The following is an 11,533-nucleotide window of genomic DNA, read 5'->3' as shown; positions in this document are numbered from 1 at the left end:
GCAAGAAGAAGCTGGCAGCGGCGGCAGGTTAGGGGTTAGGGGGCGCAAATTACTTGCCTTGCCCCGGGTGCTGACAACCCACGCTACGCCACTGCTTCCAGCAAAGGTCAGTAAAGCTCCCTCCCTAATGAACCTAATGGCACCTACTAAAAACATTTTAAAAAAATTATAAATTCCAGCAGGCATTTTAAATGAAGTATGATTTTATACTTTAAACTGATTTTTACCTTTTGTACCAAACCCTTGTAAACCACTTAGAGACTATTGTAGTTAAAGCAGTATATAAATTGTGCAAACAACAACAACAACAACAACAACGGCATGGCAGGTCACATGGATACCATCTTTCACTGAATGCTTTATCTAACAGTGTTTTTTAAAAGGCCGTAAGGGATCCTATCAGTTGTCTAACTTCCTCCAAACCTAACCATCAGACCAGTTAAATTCAGTAACACATTTCAGGGAGTCCTCATTTAGTTAAGATGGCGGCTTCATGTATTGCATGCCACATTCACAATAGTTACAAGGATAAATCGCAGTTAAAGGTATGTCATTAGAGTCAGTGGTGAAAGTTGTCCTGGATCACTATAGCCTTGGGTAGCAAAGAAGCTTGGGAACTCTGTAGTAGTGGACTATTATATATAGTAGTGGACCATGCAGGTATATGCATGTGTTATTTCTGGTTGGTAATTCATTTAAACTTGAAACCATACTTTGGACTGAGGAAGGGGCAAAGGCCAGCAATCGCAGTTCACGCCTGCATAAGCCAAGACACAGGTCAAGGGATTTTCAACCCCCTCTCCTTTTTTGAATAGCAACCAAAGCCTTCTTTGTGCATCTCGGCTGCTCAGGTAGAGCTTCCATTGCCATTCACATGGGGGAAGAATTAAAGAGCCTATTGCGGTTGTCCTAGTTTTGCAGAGAAAATGCATAATAGATGGGATTGCTGGGATAAACTGTTACGTAAAGGGCAAATAACAAGAATCTGGGGAGTGAATGGAGCTCTGGGGCGCCAGCTGGCTAACCAAAGTTATTCCTTGGAAGAGATCTATATCTCAGCAACTTGTACACTCAGTCTTTGGCAAACACTTGTTGAAACTGAAGCCCACATTAAAGACAGCAGGAAATCACCTGTCATTAATGTGAAGTCTAGTCTTCACAACGGATTGGGCTGTTAAGTAAACACGCATTCCGGAGGTCAGATAATTAAATACCTTCCATGGTGTAACAAGTTCTTCAGAGTTTGCAACATGTCTCTTTGACTTCGCTGGAAAACCAACTCCTGTCGATTATCTAGCTACATGGTCTTGCATTACTGACACTGGAGTGCAATTCTGCTTCCTGGGAACTGGAAAAAGCCCCACCTGATGTGTTGATGTCTGATAGTTACAGGAAGCCTCTTATGCATGACTGTGTCTTCTGTGGGGCAAAAAACCCCAGATTTATAGGCTGTTGCAAGAGAGGGCAAGAGGAGTTCATTCTTTCATAGAATTGCTAAAGCTCTCTGTAATACATAGCATCTGAAAGAGAAGCACTATTGCCAAAGAGCTTGTGCCAGTCCAGATCTGTGCCCAGGATGATGACGAGGATTAGTTTAATTTACTACCCACCCTTCAGCCTAAGGTCCCAGGGCGGGTTACATCAATTTAAAATGCAACATTAAAAAGAGTTTAAAGCAAACTTACAATCACAAAAATAGGGTGGGTCCTAGTAATGTGCATCTTAGGTGTCAAAAGCCAGGGTAAAGAGGTGCGTCTTCAGCATTCACCAAAAGCTGTGGAGTTAAGTTGGATGGAGTTTTTGTGCTGCTGAGGATGCCATAGTGAAATGCTTGGATTGCAGTAGTCTGATTCACTGGCATCCCTAAAAGTATATCTGCCCAAAGCATCCACTTCAATTTTCCACAATCTTGCTGGGTAGATCCTTTCCTTGAACTGCTTATAGGGTCATGACCAGGAACCAACTGAGATATGGGCCTGGTAACCTGGGATATTGCTTCATTGCCAAAGGATTTCTCTTCGTCCTTTCTACCACCTTCTCCATCAGTCTCCTTGAAGGACACTAGTTCAGTGGGAGAGCATCTTCTTTGCATGCAGAAGGTCCTTGACATCTCTAGGTAGGGCTGAGAGAGACCCCTATCCTGGAGAACTGCTATTAATCAGCATCAACAAAACATTTTATTTTTATTTTTCATAAAACCTTTGCAAAGACAACTACCTAGGAAAGGGGAGTGTGAATCACCTCAGGTTCTCAGCTTCTTGTTCCTTTAAGTTCATTGGGTTCATTCACTCCAAGTGTGTCAGCATAGTTGAGCTAGATCAACCAATGGCCTGACTCAGTAATGTGTGAAGCAGCTTCTTATCGTTTCAGATCTGGGGTGACCAAGTTTGGATGTGCAAGGGCACTCATCACTCCTAGAACTAGTGAATGTTAGAAATTAATAAACGGTAGAATTTGAATAATATTTGGAGTATTAAAGGGAAGACGTCAGATTTGAAATACAGGCTGAACCAGTTCTGCTGTTCAGGAGATCACAGATAGTGATGCCATTAAGGAGAACTAAATCCCATGGAATCATAGAATTGTGAGTTGGAAGGGACCTTGAGGGTGCAGGAATGCCAGACCATTAAAGGACAATTGACCAGGCAGGTGCTGTCCTTCCTCCAGCTGTGTGTTAGTTAGCAGAAGAAATAGCAAAGTTTGAGAGGTCACAGGAGGCGTGATATCACACAGGAGAAATGTCCTTTTGAAAAACAAGAGGTCTGGATAAGGGGGGGGTGAGCAGACGGATGGGGAGGAGCTCCTTGGAGCAAGGGTTCTTGGGAAGGAGAAAGGCTGTGGGCAGAACTCCATGCAGGTGAAGGCAGAACTATCTTGGTAGGCTGGGACAGAGGCATGGAGATAGCACTGAAGATGCCTTGGGCTCAAGTGTTGCGCTGCTGTGGGGAACAAGCCCCTCTTGAGATGCAGTGCCCTGAACTCTCTCCAAAGCAGACCCAGGTGTAAATATGTGTACAATAAGCCACATTTCTTCAAGACACTTAAAGTCTTCCCCAGCCTGGCTACCTGAGGTTGCTTGCTCTTCTACCACAAACCAGTTAATCAGATCTAATTGTTGTGTGTATTGGTTTGCAATGATAGTTCTTCCACATCATCCTGGTTGTTCTTTTGTTTTTGTTTATTAGCCCTGGATATCCATTGCAACACCTCCACCTGACCTCCATACCTCTGGGCAGATCTTGACAGAAGGGATCTGCACTGTGGAGTGTTTTCCTTGTCACTCCCCTGTTCTCCACTAGCTTTGCCCGTTCCCAGGCATATAGGTTTTCTGTGTCTCTATGTATGCACATCTTTTTTTATTTAATAATAATAATAAATATCAGGATGTGCACAAGCGTGCAATAGCTAACATTCCCAGTCCAATCCAGTCAGTAATCAGGTCTCACACTGAGCAAAATGGAGGGTTGTTTTTTTTGAGGAGGGTATCATTATTTGTTTGGTTTGGGGGTCCCCCCCCATAGAATAAAACCCTGTCTGGGAGAACCCTGTGACCCTTTCTTTAAAGAAAAGGGAAGGTGTGGAAGGACAGTTGATCACACATCTTGTCTGGAGCAATGGTGACAATCCTGGGTAGCATTGTCATCTTGCACAGGGCGGCTGTATGCATGACTGGACACCACTGCTTAGCTAATTCTCATGGGTGTCATTAGTAACTGAGAGTTAATGAGTGTACAGTGCACTGGTGATGCAAAGCTAGGCTGAGGAGATGCAAGTGAGGGATTTGGGCAATTGTTCTATGGGGGGGAAATACTGCGTTGTGGTATATCAATCCATTCCTGCTCAAATCCCCTCTTTTTATGCAATTATTAAAAAGCTAAAGGAGCTTTTTAACACCCTGATGCATCTGGCATCAGCATGAGCCAAATGAACATCTAGCTTAGTTTTTATGTAATGATCAAAAATATTTATTGAATAGTCCCCCGAGTGGTTAAATTATCAGTTTCCCTTAAAAGTTCACCTGAGTGGGCTTTGGATAAGGAATTGCTAATGTCTTGCCACATTTCACACACTGAGGCACTGACATGCTATTCCCCCCCTCCCAAAATAGTGAACCCATATTTCATTGTATTGTCCCTTCTAGTAGCTGTGCCTTCTCTTTGCTTCCCATCAAAGAGGTTTTTCCTCTTCAGAAAAGCCAGTATTTGATTCTGAGCAAGTGGGCAAGACAGCACCACTATTATATTTGCATTTTGTTTCTACCAAACAGCATCCATGTGGCATCCAAAAAGATTCAACTTGCCCTCATCTTCTGACTCTTCTCTCACTTTTCCTTCCTTCCTTCCTTCCTTCCTTCCTTCCTTCCTTCCTTCCTTTTTGGAATATTTAGGGAGGTATGGGTGGGTTTGCCCTGCACAGGGACTGAGCTATTGTAAAATAAAGTCACAGCCTTGTGAGCAATTGTCCTCATGATGATCACCTCACTTCTATGGGGAAAAATAGAGTTTTGTGTTCAGAACCCATTTCTTTGCAGAGAACATGTATTAAGGACACTGGCTTTTTATTTAAATTAACAATTTTGTTAATTTCTACTTTTTCCCCTCTGTACAGAATGCAGGACTTCACCCACATTTTTGGGAGCTAGTGCTTCTCTGTGGAAAAAGCTATTGGTCAAAGCTGCATTTGAATCAACTTTGTGAACAAACTGGATTAGTCCGTTTCTCCTTCCTGTTGTCTCTTCTTCTTTTGCGGGGGGATCAAGTGGCTTGTTTTTAAAACTTGTATGATCAGTCCACTATGCAAACAAATATATAGTGTGGGATATCATCCAATTAAAAAACACCTTACTCAAATAAGCATATGAATCTGAGGTTGCAGTCCTATACACTCTTCCCTAGAAACTTTTCCCAGGACTTCATACTAATACTTAATACTGCATGCAAGACTAGGCAGTTATTAGATCAAGAGTGCAATGTGGAGCTGCCCTAGTTATCAGGCCTGCCACCATTACACAACAGTAGTAAGAATAGCTCAGGAGCTCACAGAATCGGTGCCACCTTCAGAATGCCCCTTTTCAAGGTCTTCCTTTCAGGTGGCTGGATTTTGGGCTTTCAAATTTCGGTGGTGCCCTGTGCGATGGCCAACATTCAACGCCCTCCTAGCTCTCTCCTTCCGTTCTAAGTCATTGTTGAGGAGCCCCCCGCCTCTCAGCTCAGCACGCTCTGCCTGTCCCCAGCCCAAATTCATTGTTCTGTACACCAATAAATTGGCAAACTATGAAAATAATAGCTCTGAAGGAGAGAGATTCTTTGTTTTAAAACATTAACAAACCATTAGAAACAAGGGTCAAATTTCAGACAATATACTGTCAGGAGCAACCATAGGGGCGAGGGCTGTTTGGAGATTATGGTGTGTGTGTGTGTGTGTGTGTGTGTGTGAAGACTTTGAACCTTTGATTCCTCCATTGTCCTGATCCAAAACGTCCCCATTACACCATGGTTGCTCCATGAGGAGTGCTTCCATTAGCACCAATGAAAAATTTCTCATTCTGCGCTAGGATTTCATAGGAAGAATTAGCCAAATGCCTCTGCTAAGTTGACGTTTGCCACCCACAGGTGATGATGAGCGATGACGCTGTGATCTCAGAAGAGAGATGAGCAAATGCCTCTTCCAAGAAAGAATCTGCTGCCTGAGCATCTTTTTTTTTTAATCGATTTATAAAACTGATTGAATTTCTTATAAAGGTACTCAGGGCAGTGGATGGTCGATTCAAAAACAAATAAATTTCAGCTACTGTTTTGCTCTCACTTATTGTTAGCGACCTTATAAGAAATACTGTTCAAGCTACCAGGATGACTTGCAGTTGCATAGCAAAGCACTAGATGACAGCAGAGAGGCTTCTGTTGATGTCTCTGGCTGCCAAAGCAGCTGGCAAAACAGCAACTACAGATGATGGCATTCCGGTTTCCAGCTGCACAAAGGGAGTTCACTGTCCTGATGACATGGCTTGGCTGTAGTCTGCTGTTATTAGGATGAAAAGTGGGTGAGGCAATACGGGATGGTAGGCTGAGTCACAGGCAGTGGAGGTTCTGGTGAAAACCATTTAAGGTGCCTGAGTCCTGAAAGAGAGAGAGGCTAATTAAATTAATTAGTTTTTGTTTTTTTAAAAAGCAAATAAATCAGTGCTCATATTGTACCAAGGGCTCAAGGTGAGCTAGACAGCTAAGGGCATATCTGGATTTGTTTCTGCCCCAGATCAAATGCAAAAGAGGGCTGCTGTACAGGTTTGGCCTCTTAAATGTAGACGGGTACATCACAGGATGACACAGCGCCATTATCACAAATCATAATGCAGCTCAGATGCTGACTCAGGCATTATATTCACTGGCAGTGCGGATAGAGCAAGCTGGTCACATGTGATATGAAAACAGCGCCAGGCCTTGCGTTTACTCTAGAGAGTCTTGGCAGGATTGGAACCAGGTTGTTTAAAGTTTTTTTTTGTTGTTTTTTCTCATTAATACTTCAGTTGGACACAAGACTTCTTCATCTTAGGTAGCCTTTCGCAGCTTGTGTCTCACCAAGCTGCATGCAACGCAACACTATTGTGGCCTGTCAGTCAGCCAATAAAATTAAGTCTTGCTTCTGATGCCCATCTGCCCAGGGGTGCAAAAAAAATTAATTTAAAAAATGGGGATTGTCAAGTACTTGGCTGACTCACAACTTGTGGTAGGCACATCAGTGCATTTTAGAATTTGGACTTAATGGTCTTATTTGGGAGACTTGCTCTTTATATGGCAAAGTGTGTTACTTCACTCACTTCCACGTGTGGTAAGTTGTCCCTGCAGAGGCACAGGGCTTTTTTGCTTAGTAGGTGGCGTGGGATGATGGGCTTCCTTCCCAAAGTCTTGCCCCGATGGCATCACAGAATGGATGGGCTGCGTTCAGCTTAGGAGGTCATGATGTGCATTCCTCGCCTTATGTATCGGATTAATCCCAGCCACTATGCTTTTTGCGCATCTGTGTGTGGCTGACAGCAGGAAGCAGGGGAGGACTCACTGTTAAAGTAGTTACTGCCAACAGGGATGGGCAAATCTCTGTTTCGGTTTTTCTCGGGTTCTCATTTTCCCAGTCTTAATTCAGTTCTCCAAATCTCTACATCTCTACATTTGAATTGATGCTTTTGAATTATGGTGCTGGAGGAGACTCTTGAGAGTCCCATGGACTTCAAGAAGATAAAAGTATCCATTCTTAAGGAAATCAGCCCTGAGTGCTCACTGGAAGGACAGATCCTGAAGCTGAGGCTCCAATACTTTGGCCACCTCATGAGAAGAGAAGACTCCCTGGAAAAGACCCTGATGCTGGGAAAGATTGAGGGCACAAGAAGAAGGCGACGACAGAGGACAAGATGGAAAGTAGAAGTGGAAAAGGACGAGATGGAAAGTGCAGTGGAAGACAGGAGTGCCTGGCGTGCTCTGGTCCAGGGGGTCACGAAGAGTCGGACACGACTAAACGACTAAACAACAACATCTCTACATCTGTTGGTGATTTAAAAAAAAGAGAGATCCTCATGAAAATTCATTGTTTTAGTGCAAATTTCTCCCAATAAACACATTTTTAATATGCGATTTTGCGAGCAAACACATATTTCCCTTAATATTTGTATTTCCCCCATTAAAATGCATTTTGTCTGTTATTTTTCACTAATATATGCATCTTTATGGAAACTTTAGTTATATGCATTGTTGTACACATTTCTTGGCTGGAGAACTGCTTTGCAGAATTCAGACATGCGTGACATTTGAAGAACGGTTGCATTTCAGTTTGCGCATGGTTTCAAAAAGTATGAATTAGGTGAATTTTCCTTTACATGTGAGCTGAATCAAATTCTGCCTCCGCCCCATCCTGACCTTCCAATGTATTTGCTGCCAATGTAGTTGCTGCCCTGGGCTCCCTTGGGAAGAAAGGTGGCATATAAAATTAATAATAAATAAATAAAAGCACAGTGGCAACCTCATGCCTGCCAGCTTCCTGACTAGTCCCTCTGCTAGCTTCGTTTCTCATACATTCAATTGTATGCTTTGGACTGGTACAGTTAGGACTCCTGGCATCAGATGCCCATCACATGTGCAGGCAACTCTTGGAAACATGTCTGTTTCTCAAGAACAAAGAGAAACATGGCTCCTAACAGACCAAGCTCTTCATTATTATGATGGGCCAGTATGCAGAAACACCAAGGAGAAATCCACAAATCTTTTATCCTTGGTGGAGATGAACCTTTCCCTTACTTCTCTCGTAGGTGGACTTTGTCAGGAGAGGAAACAGAGGTTGCAGCACTCCTGGGATTATTGACTTGCAAGACCGGCTGAGAGTTGCTTGCGTGTAATTTTGATGGGTGTGGGAATAATTTGCCTTGACTGTCCTGTCTTGATGGAAGGGAATCAGAAAGAAAAGTCTAAGCTTTCCAAATTTTGTCGCAGGGAGTTTCCTTAACGTCATGAGAGAAGTTGGCTGGGCAGCTCCAAAGGCAATCTAGGTCATAGTCAAATGGCAGCTTCCAGTTTGATGGCGAGGTGGAACACAGCTGGAAACTGTTGGGGGGGAATGCAATAACATCCCCCTCCCTGGCACCTGCAGAAAAATCAGCTGTGTGGCTACATGTTTCAGTGGGGCTGTGGGTGTGATCCCTATTTGTAAAGCTGATTGTTTGCTTTAGGAATTAGTGGTCTATGTTCCTTCAGTGAGAGGTAACGAATGCTGGAGATGTTTGCCTGAATGAGCAATGTACCTGCAGGCTTACAGCTGAGATCTGTGGGGGTGCTGGCTAAAAAGAAGGTAGTGTGTAGCCCAGGGCACAACAGATGATAATTCCCACCCCCTGCAACTGGCTAAAAGCCAGTGTGGTGTTCAAGTTAGTGCTGTGTAGTGGTTGGACAGTTGGACTAGGACTGGGGAGACCATTTGCCTGTGAAGCTCATGGTATGATCTTGGACCAATCACTCCCTCTCAGGGCTTGAGCCTAGAATGCATGAGCCCAAGTGGTTTTCCGCTTGTCCCAACCGGCAGTAAATCACATCATTCAAGTCAGAGCTAACTATCAGCAAAAGCACAGTCTGCACTGCATCGCAGACTGGGGGTCCCTTCCAACTTTACGATTCTGTGATTCTAGCCTACATTCTTGCTATTGCTCTTTTGATTTAGTCTTATATATGACCTTGAGTGGCGTGTGAGCTCTCACACAGCGAGGGGAATGTAATTAACCAAGATTAACTGAACTTGGTTTTGATTTCATGCACAGGTTCCAACACATCATGGTGCTCAAAGGAAGTATCTTTAAAAAAAAAAAATTCTTATTACTTCACGTCATGTTCTATGGTTTGGCCCAGGGAAAGAAAACAAATTCAGAACTTGAGCTGTGGCTCAAAATAAGCCTTGGGGAAGATATATTTCTTCCTCATAAGCGTATCATGTGGCTTAACTTGTTGAAACAATGTGTGACTAAAGTAAAAACCTTAACAGTGAGAATTGTGCTATACGTTGTATGCACCACATGCTCATTCTTGTTTGCTGGCTACAAGTAATATTTGTATGTGTGTGTTTTACAGAAGATATTGGCACAGTCCACATGAACAGAGCTAATAAAGAGAATTGCAGCCCTTCTGTGGAAGCAGAAAAAGTGTAGAATATGGTAGTCAATACAGAATGCAAGCTGCCCAAAACTCTCAGTTTCCATGTTGAAAAGCATGTTTCTTGCTCTTATGGCTGTGGCTTGAAAGTGCGCAATCAATGGCTGCTGAAATTTCAGGGGTCAGAGATTAAACCCAAGAACATTTTCAGCAGCTGGGGTGGGGGGCAGAAGTTCAATAGCTTGGCTTCTTCCATCTCAGTGACATTTTAATGTTCAGCGACAGCACCGTTGTTCCACTGTGGTTCAAGTGGAGCCAACCCTTGTTTCAGAGGCTCCAATTGTCCTCAAATGTTTCTCAGAGCTTTAAAAACAAAACAAAACACCACCCAGTTTTTTCCTCCTGACATAATATTCCATCTACGCATTGGTAGCTTGCAGCTCTACCCACAAAAGAGGTAGCCTTTCTGAAGAAGCTCTGGGGTTCAGCATCTTGTCTAGCAATTTCAAGCACCAAATAACACTAGTCCACCATGGCCAAGCTGCAGACTCAGAGGCTTCTCATTTCCTCCCACTGCATAGATACCAATGGCCTCCTCTGCTTTCCGGCTCATGGTAGCCACAGTCTGTAGCAATAACACTCCTCTGCAAACTATGGTTAATGCAGGGATGGGGAGCCCATAGTGCTGCAGCGTGGTCCCAGTTTGATTGCGACATCTGAACCGAGCCTACATTTTCCAAATAGCATTGTTGTCAGTGACTCGTCTCCAGCTCTCTTTCTATCTGCCAAACTACAAGTTGCATAATGTCCACAACCTTTGCACCAGGCACAAAAGGCTTCATGTGGGCGGGGGGGGGGCACTAGGGGCGCATCAGAAGATGGCTGACAATAACATCTCTCCGACCCACACGAGGTAATTAAGAGGCTGTGATGGAAGTAAACAGCCTCCCGCCCCCCCACGCGTGTGGGGAGGACTGCCCTTGCCTGCTGTGCCCTATACCACCCCCGAATTTGAGGGGGTGGGGGCGCTAGGCAGAAAGCCCTTGTGCGGATTTCGGCGCTCCTGGACGCTGTCTCTGATTCGCGCCTCTAGCTGCAGCAACTTCAAAAGAAACAATTAGGAGGAAGCTAATGCACATATTTCAAGGAAGAATGGGGAGTAAAGACTGCTAACTGAAGAGATCTCTGAGAAACAAGACGGGTCGGAGGAGCAGGAATAAAACATAAGACACACCAAGGCTCGGTATGTTCGGCAACGGGACTGGATGGGGGGGGGGACTTTCCTTTATTTTCTCTATGTGATTAACCAAGAATCCCCCCCCCCACAAGTCACAAGTCAGAAATGCCGTTTAAAGGACTTAAGCTGAGGATTTAAGACTGTGTGGAGATAATTTTCTAACCAAAGCATGTTTTAAGGAGATCGTGGAAAGTAGAAGAGCTTTGGAATGACGCAGCAAAAAATAGCGTCGCCATTTTGGCAAGTTCTGTTGAAAGACTTATGTCTGGGAGGAGGAATAGATCTGTTTTCATATTGTGGGTGAGCCTCCTCAGAGGGACTAAAGAAGGCGACAGATTTGCGAGACTAATGATGGAAAGAGTGCTTTTTATTATGAAAGTGATGATATATGGAAACCATCTCGACATGATGGTTGAACGATGGATGAACGGAAAAATTCACACAGGATTATAACTGGAGTTTATCTGCTTAAGGAGATTATCAGAAGAGATCATAAAGAAAAAAAGAAAAATATACGAACAAGATGAGATGTGGGAACAGCAAGATAGGACTGGATAGAATTATGAACATTATTTGGACAGATTTGTGGATATTAACGCAGCAGCAAGAAGATGATTGGAATCCCCTTCGGAACTTGAAATATGGGTCCCCCCAACAAAAAATTTTAAAATTTGGC

Source organism: Podarcis bocagei (genome assembly GCF_964188305.1).
Source record: "Podarcis bocagei genome assembly, chromosome: 6".
In the NCBI taxonomy this organism is placed as follows: Eukaryota; Metazoa; Chordata; class Lepidosauria; order Squamata; family Lacertidae; genus Podarcis; species Podarcis bocagei.
Note: the sequence above shows the minus strand (reverse complement) of the source record.